Raw genomic sequence first — 10,438 nt, 5'->3', positions numbered from 1 at the left:
TGAACATTGCTACTATTAGTTATAATACTATTGTCGGAAAAACAGCTATGTTACAGGATCAGTAATTATTTATTTATAAAACATTTCAAAAAATTGTTGGCAACAAAAATAGTTGTATTGCAGCATCAATATTATTTATTTCTAAAAGTTTCAAAAATATATCGGCAACAAAAAAATAATATCAGTATCTCGAGCTATGTTCTTATGATTGAAATCGTTTTATTTTACAACATTCTGTTTAAAATTTTGTATGATTTAGACTTATAATAGTTCCAATAGCTTATTATCTCTGTTAATTGCAATTATGTGTTGCTGAATTTGTACTCCGCAAAATCACTATATAATAGGTAGGTCTATTTTTGTAAGAAATTAAAAAATATCTGTAAAATAAAGAAAATTAATATATTTTTTGGTTGAATCTGATGTGTGGCATATGCAATACTTTCATTATTATTCTAAACTGTCAACAAAGCAATAATCCGATTCTTTAAAGAAACCATTTTCTTATCCGGCTATGACTATCAAATACTTATTGAAAGAGCTAATAAAATATTTAATAACAATGTCAAGCTAAAACAGATTGTGAACCAAATAAATTTTAAAAAAATCTGAAAGGGTTCAGATTTTAACGGATTCCCGAAAGATTTGTTAAGGTTTTTTACGCTCTCGCTGAGCTCGCAGTCCACCAGACTGCTGCTGCATTCACTCCTGGTAACCCATTTCTTTTTGCATTTTTAGCTTTATTATTAAGCATCGGTTTCTTCACACTTAACACTATATGCAATTCAACAGCAAAATTACAAAAGTTTTAGTAGTAGCATGTGTTTAGAATTCCCGATGCAGGTTAAGGCTTTACATATATTTTTTTATTCTTTTCGGTCTTTCCTCAGTTTATCATATCAATGTTCAGTCTTCTTAGTAGGATGCTTTGCAAAATTTGTTTTCTCTTTTTAATATTAACGTTTTGTGTGTTAAATTTATGAATTAAATATTACGTTCTTGGTACTTATAAAGCATAAAATTTAATTCAACAGCAAAATATTAAAAATCCTTAGAATTTCCGCAGTCTCACGTGGGGGTGATAAAAATATTTCCGTACAGTGTTACCACTGCATGCTTTCAAATCGTTGAGTTTTTCAATCAAAAATTCCTTAAATTTATACAAAATTAAAATATTAAATTCGTAATATAAAATTCCGGTCTCCAAGTGCCCATATTCGGATGGAGAACTACATTATGCAAAATTCGATGGCCTTAGATTCACAATACGAGGAATATAGGGGGTATTGTTCACAATACGAGGAACATGTATACATACATGCAGATTATACATTATTTAATTTATTTCTTCAAAAAAAAATATAGGGCAATAGGATTAAGTGGAAAAATTTGAAAAGTGCCACACTCTTTATAGCCGATAACGCAAAATTCTGTCTCGTAATTAATAGCTCATTCGGAATAACGCCCTGTTTGGGTTAAAAAAATCGAAGAATATTTCAAGATAAAACAAATCTGGAAGCTTTCAGGTTTTCTATTAAGCCCAAGGGACTTTTTTTTCATTTACATACACATACACGTTTCGAGAGCATTTTGAGATAACGACCCTTTCAATTAAAATTTTTAAAAACAACATATCTTTAAAATTTCCAATAGACAGACTCACACGCTGGAGATAAAATGTTTTATTCCGTACAGTGTTCCCAAAAATGTTTTATTCCGTACAGTGTTGCCACAGTGTTTCATAAAATGATGGAGTTTCTTTTTATCAAAAATTCATTAAAGTTTTACAAAACAGGAAATAGATAATAAAACAAATTCAAAATTTCGGAATTCCGGATGCTCATATTCGGGCGTTATTCAAAATTTTGTGGCTCCAGTTACCGTTTTTTCACAACGCGAGGAACATACACACATTCAGGTAGATTCTTCATTATTTAATTTCTTTAAATATACCTAATAATGTTTCTTATAATACACCTTATAATATTCAATTACGTTTTTTCAATTTAAATATAAATTACCGAGACAAACTTTTACTCAATGTTAAATGGACGTACTCCTGTATTTTTACTTTTTCGTCATAGTTTTCTTTTCAAATTCCTCACGCGCTGCATTGTAAGGGGAAATAAAATAATTTTAATTGTAATTCTACTAAAATTATACAAAATTCGTATCAGTATAATACAGGGCGATAATATTTGGTAGCGACAATTTGAAAAAGCATGTAAATGCTGCTAGGTGTAGATTCCAGAGAGAAAGAAACTGTCTTCTTAAAAATATTTGTAAAATTAAATATTTCGAATTGCGGCATAAGTACAAGGCTAAATTAGCTAATGCTAAGCTTGAGTCGTAGAGAAATTTTCTCTCAACTATTACTCTTCACAATGTCCGGAAATCTATATATAAGTATGGGGTTAAGACCAATTTTGCGAAAAGGATTGAGATTTCGAGAATTAAACTCCCGGATGGCAGTGTTACTTCGAGTTTGAGTGATACAATTGTTGCTATAATGACAAAGAATTTCCAAAGAGATAATGCGCGTGATGATAGAAATTCTCATAGAACTATGCGCACTGAGTCTGATGGACCTTATATTTCTTTTACGGACTGTCCGTTCTCTACTTCAGAAGTCAACAGTGTTATTAAAAGTCTCAAGAAGAACAAATCACCTGGGCTTGACTCTCTTTCTAATGAAATTGTACAGCACTTTCATGCGGTGGATAGCACATTTCTACACAGACTTTTCAACCTTTGTTTACAATTAGCAGTTTTTCTAGCACAATGGAAGAGAGCTCGGGTTGTTTTGATTCCTAAAACTTTAGATACAAGAACCCCTTATCTTGATAATATTAGATGCATTAGTCTTTTGCCTACTTTGGGAAAATGTCTTGAAACTTTCTTCATTAACAGAATAAATTGGTATTTGAGACAAAAATGTATTTATAATGATTATCAGTTCGGATTTACTCCTCGGAAGTCCGCTGAAGACGCTAATATTTGCCTTTGTAATATCTTGGATTGTGCAAAGAAAATGAAGTATACTACACTTCTTATTTTCCTGGATTTCAAAGGAGCTTTTGATATTGCTTGGTGGCCATCTATCTTAAAAATTTTAAAAGATGCTGGTATACCACATAATATCTATAACCTTCTTAAAAGCTTCTTGAACGAGAGGACTGCTGAGCTTCAGCTTGGGAAAGAAGCTAAGGTCTATTCTCTAGAAAAAGGCTGTCCTCAAGGCTCTGTATCCCGACCTATTCTTTGGAACATAATCATAAATGATCTTTTAAGTCACCTCGACGGTTTTTTAAAAATTGCGTTTGCAGACGACTTACTATTAATTTTCCAAGGAAGAATTTTGAATAACATTCTTTTGAGAGCACAAGAAGTTCTAGATTTTGTCTCCAGTTGGGCGATTTCTCATAAACTCACTTTCAATCCTTCAAAAAGTAAAGCTATTCTTGTTCCCAGTACGTTTGATGAACAAAATATTGCTTCTTTGATGCTCGATAATTCTCCGTTGGAATTTGTAGAAAATGTTAAATATCTTGGTGTCATTCTTGACCAAAAATTAACATGGAAAAAGCACATTGAATTCCTTTCTGCTAAATGTGAAAAAATTATTAATGGCTTTCACCGAATTGCCAAAAATACTTTTGAAGTAAGCTATGATGTTAAGAAACTCATGTATAAGCAGTGTATTGTACCTTTCATTTCGTACGGCTGTCGTGCTTGGGGATATATTCTTGCCAAGAAGGTTAACAAAAGAAATTTAAGAAAGATTCAACGGAGAATTCTTCTTCGTATTATTAGTGGTTATATAACCTTAAGCTATGAGCTTTTGTTCTTGCAGGAGTTCCGCCTATTGATTTTGAAATTGCATATAAGAATAATATTTTTGAGTCATTGGCAACTCATGCTTCGGAAGCCTGTATTAATGGAATTGTCCCCTTCACTGATCTTCCTCATCCCGCTTCTTTAGAACCCATAAATTTCTGCGATTATAAAGACACTGCTGAAATAAGTTTTCATATGGTTTTCTTTACAGATGGCAGCAAGATGAACAACAAGGTTGTCCTTGCATTTGTTCTTTTTGAAGGCCATTCCGAGATTTGTTTTCTTAGACACCGTATACGGAATGAATGTACAGTTTTTCAAGCAGAATTTCTATGCATTTATCTTGCCGTCAAATGGATCCAGGATCATGGGACAACATCCTCAAAGTACCTTATTTGTTCTGATTCTCTTTCTTCTCTTCAACTTTTGAACAGTATTATCAGCTGCGATAAATTAGTTATCGAAACCCTAGTAACTGTTAGTTCACTTAGAATTAGAGGTATTGATATTTGCTTTGCTTATGTGCGTGCTCATCATGGTTTCTACGGAAATGAAAGAGCTGATTTCTTAGATAAAGCTGCCTTAAATTTACCTATTGATATCAACATTAGCGTTCCAAAGAGTTATTGGAAGTCCTTTCATTATGAAAAGCTTTTAGCTATGTGGAATGAGGAATACATTTCATCTTGTAATAATAATGTAAGTCACTAAAAAGTTTCTTCCTTTTATTTACCATAGACTGAATTCCGAGTCTTTCCTCTCGTTAAATTTTAAAGTGTCTCAGTTTTTATCTGTTCACGGTAAATTTGCAAGTTATCTGTTTCGTTTTAATCTACCATCAAACAATTTATGTGAATGTTCAAAAAGAGTTCCTCAGGATGTGGAACATTTGATTTTCTCGTGCCCTACATTTGATGGCCCTAGATTATGCTTACAGAACGATTTGAAAATGTTCGGAGTGACTTGGCCAGTGAACTTATCTGTTTTCGTGAAGTCCAGACTGCTGTTCTCTGCTTTTGTTCGCTTTATTTATGCATGTAATTTTTAATGTTTATTTATACATGTAACCTTTAATGTTCTAGTTAACTTACTTCTGTAAGCCTCGTGTTGTACATATGTGGTGCACGGGGAGTCTGTATGTTCTCAAAGGGAAAAAAAAATTCAACGCTTTTAGCGATTCGGTGCAAACTGTAGTTTCGAGACTAATAGCACTTCTGGGCTAACATCCCTTTGGGTAAAAACTATTTTTACTGGAAATAATGATTAATTCGCCCCTGAATCCTCAATTTATTGTTTTATAGTATGGTGTATTTTTTCACATAGAAGTAAGCGTTTCTGATATAAGGTTCCAAAGGTTACTTGGTATAATCCTATATATACTTTCTTTCTCCTCAACCGACCATACACAGCTGCGAAATAACAACATCGGTACGGATTAAAGCAAACAAAGAGTTTAAAACAACTAGTATAAAGAGGAATGTTTACAATCCAAGGCAAGGCAGTGTATCGTTTTAATATTTTTTTTTTGAAATGTCCTATTTATATAAAAAACTTGAAAAGTTCAAACTTCAAACGTTCAGGCAAACGGAGTTCTGAATTATGTAAACAAATTTAAAAGTATTAGCTGAGTTATTTTATGAAATTAAAATTGTTGTAGAAAAGTAAATGAATGATCAATAGAAAAACCAAGGTGGTAGTTTTTTTAGATGGATATTTTTTTCAGTAGTGACGTGTTTTGAGATCTGTATGCAAAATTTATAATGCAGAGTTTTATTTAAATGTTTCCTTGCTTAACATGAGTTATGCTTTGCATATTTTAAAATTTTATTTACTTAAAATACTTCAAAGCAATACATTATTTCTAAACTTTTGCTTTATTAGCACATTAGTCATTAACATATTTTCTAATTAATGTGTAATTTATTTCCTTATACTATTAAAAAACCTTATATTATTATAATTAAACTTAATATTATTAATGCAATTATGCATGATTAGTTTTCTTTAACTAACATCAACAGTGTTTACAAGGAGGAAGACGAATACTTTCCAAAGTAACCAAATACACAAGATATCAAAATAACGTATAAATGGGGGTAGTCATCTTAGAGGAATTACATAATGCTTTTCAATATGTTTACTTTGATATTTTTAATATTATTTTTCTTTCTAACAAAGAAGAAACATGTTCAGCAGCATGCCCTTTATGAATTTCCATAAAGGGGATGCTGCTTGTGACATCGTGTTTTGACCTTTATATGCACATTTTACTTACGCTTTATACTCTTTAAGTAATTTTTACTTTTTAGAGAATGCTTAAAATATAACTACTTGTAGAATTAAGCCTTTTAAAGGCCAGTCTGTTTCGTTTTCAGCTTCAAATTTTATGTGAAATTTAACTTTCATTTATCAACACTGAATGCTTGATAGCATCAGGTATATCAGAAATGTTAGAGGATATCAGAAATGTTAGAAGATATCAGAAATGTTAGAGGATTTCCATCGATTAAAAATGACGCCAAAGAAAGCATAGAAACTGCAAAAGTAACTGGCGGCGACCGGTTTTCAGATACAGAAGGAGAAGAAGCCAAAGAATTAATCGAAAAATGATGTAAAGAACTAGTTGATCTTAAGGCACTAACCGGCAGTGAAAGTACTGGTAATGAAGAAGATAGACCGCATTTAACTTATACGAAGGTAAAGGAAATATTGAAAAGGCCACAGGAGCTAGCCGATTTTGCAATGCAGAATGATCCAAATGAAGAAAGATAAAGACACTTTAAGGCAATGAAAAGCTCTGCACTCCTTACATCGGAATAGTTAAAGAGTTACGTCAGTCATTGTCCCAAGCAAACATCACCAACTATTAAAAAATAGTAACATCATGTACAGTGCGAAAAAAAGGGGGGAGGACAGTTCTATATTTATTTTTTGAATTTCATTTTAATTGTTTAAGTTGCATGGTTTCTTTCGAATAACTGTTTTAAAAATTTCTATTTACCCATTCGAACTGCGTAGTTCAAATATAAGGCGCATCGTTTATTTATTTATTTATTTATTTATTGAAATAGTTTCCTTTATATTATTTATTTTTTGAAATAGTTAGGTAATTTTTAAATGTTTAGACTTTTATTTTAATTATTTGTGTTGCATTGTCTCTTCAAATTTTCTATTTTTTCATTCGAACTGAGCAATTTAAATATATTTATTAATATAAATTTTCCAGGATTTTATTTTCTTCATTTGAATTGCGTTTCTTTCGGAAGAATACTTTGTGTCCCAGACTACGATGCATCTGGTGTGGTGTGGTGGTGTGGTGTATTTAATTATGGCAAAGCACACTAGGGCTATCTGCCTAAGAGGAGGGATGCCTTTCGTGGAGGACTTTCTAAGGGAAACTGGCTCGTATACACGTTACACATGGGGAAAACCACGAAAACACCCATGCAGCCAGCCCGTTCGCGGGATTCGAACCTCGGACCGAACTACCAGTGTTCAGCGACTTTACCGCTCGGCCGCTGGTGGGCCCTACGATGCATCTGAAAACTGAATATATTAAAAGAGAAAATACAGTAAAGTACAGTTAACACGTCTTTCAATGTTCCGTTCAGTAAAGATATATAAATGAGAAATATGTATAACCGACATTTTAACTTAGGATGACTTGCATACACTGCTTTAAATAGCTTTAACATTATGCTCATTGTTTTACACAACTTTATCATCCTACATTTAGTTTCTTAAAATGTTATTCATATTTTAGTCAAATATTTTATTTTTGAAATCGCAAGAATCAAATATCATAAGATTAAAAAGTTTTAAATTAAAAATAAATACAAAATTTTATGCAAAAATTTATATTTTTCTTCTTAATGGCTTGCTCTTTTTCTTCAGGCATTCTGTAAGTATTAAAAAGCCTCCAACTTTTTGAAACATCTTGGTACTTCTGACTTTTAAATAAATTTATCTCCTTACATTCCATAAAGCCAGGAACGGCCGAGCGGTAAAGTCGCTGAACACTGGAAGTTCGCTCCTGGGTTCGAAAACAGGCTGGTTGCTTAGGTGGTTTCGTGGTTTTTCTTATTGTAACGTGTATGCAAGCTGGTTTTCCTTAGAAAGTTCTTCACGAAGGCCTCTTAGGGAAGATAGCTCTGCTTTGTCGTAACTTAATAATCCAATTCAATCCATTTCATCAGTACTTGGGCTCCTTTATCAGTCTTTAAAGGCTAAGCATTTTAAGGCATTGAAAGGAAAGACTAGTTTTATCAAGAGGGAAAACGTCTTTAGGTAACATCCACATACATAACTGGATAAATTCACAAATATTCAAATAATTCGACTAAGAAATCACGGGATTCTCTGTTTATGATTATATGATGTTCTATAACGTAATTTAAATTTATACAAACATATAGTCGAAAACCAGTCGCTCTTCACTTTTTTAATCTGCAATAATATCGTTTTCGTCTTTCCGGACACAAGCTTAATTAATGGTATTTGCTAGCGTACACGTCCAAGTGTTTTCTCTTTGAAAACCCAAATTCCTTGAAGTATTTTGAAAGTATATTCAAAAGCATCCAACCTTTCGAAACACCTTGATATCTCAAACAGCCAAAATCCCCTTCCAATTTTTGCTTCCTTTTCTCCCTACATTTCTTCCTTCTACATTTATTTGCAGTGCTCACCACAAGAAAATTAAGATTTTACGAATGTTACACTTCCATAAATTTTGCATTCTTGTCAAATTTTTTAAAATATTTGTTGCATCAAATGCGTTACAGCTGAAGATAGCTTTTCATTTTATAGACATTTTAACTATAAATGAAGTTTTAAAGTAAAGTCCAAAGGATAAATATTTGAATTAAAAGATTTTTTTAAATGAGAAAGAAATAAACCATTCCAGCAGCGCTTATCCTGTACCACGGAGTGGCCCTATTTTTATATCGGGCGCAAACAATCTAAATCGTATTATATTTAGAGTTTTTAAGCCTAATAATTTCTATATTAAAGGACATGTTTTTTTATATAATCTACAACACGCGAGAAAATTACTACTTAAAACATTCTTTAAGAGGATTTATGAAAAAATTTATGTTTATATATATTTTTTAAAGCTTGTACATGATCCAAACTTTCAACGTCCTGTTTGTTTAAAAAGCATTGTGAAAATAAACATCATACGAACTTTCTTCTCAGTTTTAGACAATTCAATTTAAATGCGAAGTAAAGTAGCAGACAATAACATGGCTAAGGTAAAAATTTACTCTCACAAATATTTAAATAAAAGAAAGAGAGAAAGAAATAAAAAAAAATTAAAAATTTGTATAATATCATTCTATAATTAAAAAAATAGCTTTTCATATAGTATTAATAAATATTTATTACACATTACTGAGGGAAAAAAATATATAATTAATTCTCCGTAAAAATTTATTTGAAATTTGAGGTTAAAAGTAGCTGTGGCAATTCACTGAAACAAAAATCCATAAACCACATTTGGCGTTATTATCGATCAAAAAGAAATATGCCAAATTTCAATATGCGAAAATATGTAAATTCGTGTATATCTTAAAGGATTTTGAATAAAAAACTTGCAGGTATGCTTAGAAACTACACCTAGTTTAAGATGATGGTAAAAATTTTATAGGTTATAATTCAAAATTGTTTTTCGAAAAATTTATAAAAAACATTTAAAAATAGAAAATTTAAAAATAAAACACAAAAAATAGCTGAATTTTATTTGGAATAAACTTAAGTTTCGAAATGTGGAAGGCAGAATAAATTTTAATAAGAAAAGAGATATTAATAAATATACGCCAAATTCAATTAACATTGAAGAGCTAAAATTTTGAAAGCTAAGTTTTTAAAAACTACTCGTACGATTTTTACAAAACTTGGCAGTCTGGCATAATTTGAGCCGTAGAATCGAAATATGTAAAAACATTGGTATGGTATTCAGAAAAAGTCCGATTTTGTGTCAAAATACCTATGTTAGAATAGTGCTATATATAAATCTAATATATATCTTAAGTCGCGCTTTCGAGACATGAAAAACGCAATTTGAATTTTGTCAATCGGCCCAGTAGAACGGGAGATATAGAACTGTTTCATTTATTTTTGCGCACTGTTCTTATTAAGGAGTACTAAAATTCCTTTCAATTAACCCACAGAGGACCTTCTTTGGTAGCATGAACTAATATCAAATTCTCAATAGACATCGAGAGAATTATCGCTGTGTTTGAAGTTAACGACAGAGACTTGAGAAGTTAAACTAATCTTTTTATTAAATCAGAACTTTGACATAAGCGCACTTTTCATGCTAACAGGATAGACCAACACATATGGCATTGTAACTTAAAGTAACAGTCAAATTCACACTGAAACTTAACCTAATAGTCAAAGATTACACAATTGATTTTAAATTCTAAGTTGGCTCAGAGCTTCTCACTAGCGTACCATTTAAATGTTGGCTGCAATGACGTAAAGCCGAAGAATTACAAACTTGCCAGGGGGGGGCGAAATCTAGTAACGTGGCTTGAGAGAGTGAAACACGCTTTGTCTTTCAACCCGAAATACTATCTAAATGATTAAAATTTCTGGT

The 10,438-nt window shown here is 31.5% G+C and overlaps 1 long non-coding RNA gene across 1 annotated transcript in view; it reads left to right on the top strand.

Annotated features, from left to right (window-relative positions):
* The first annotated feature begins 248 nt into the window (after positions 1 to 248).
* The window catches only part of LOC118206134 (uncharacterized), a 114,296-nt gene continuing 104,106 nt past the window's right edge, over positions 249 to 10,438 (top strand). The window contains exon 1 of the long non-coding RNA XR_004761143.2: positions 249 to 347. This is a non-coding gene — a long non-coding RNA (uncharacterized LOC118206134). The remainder of the gene's footprint in view (positions 348 to 10,438) is intronic.

Source organism: Stegodyphus dumicola, chromosome 6 (assembly GCF_044657685.1).
Source record: "Stegodyphus dumicola isolate Sdum_Otavi_A_Nest chromosome 6, ASM4465768v1".
NCBI lineage: Eukaryota > Metazoa > Arthropoda > Arachnida > Araneae > Eresidae > Stegodyphus > Stegodyphus dumicola.
The sequence above is the reverse complement of the archived record's forward strand: the minus strand, read 5'-3'. Positions and strand labels throughout refer to the sequence as shown.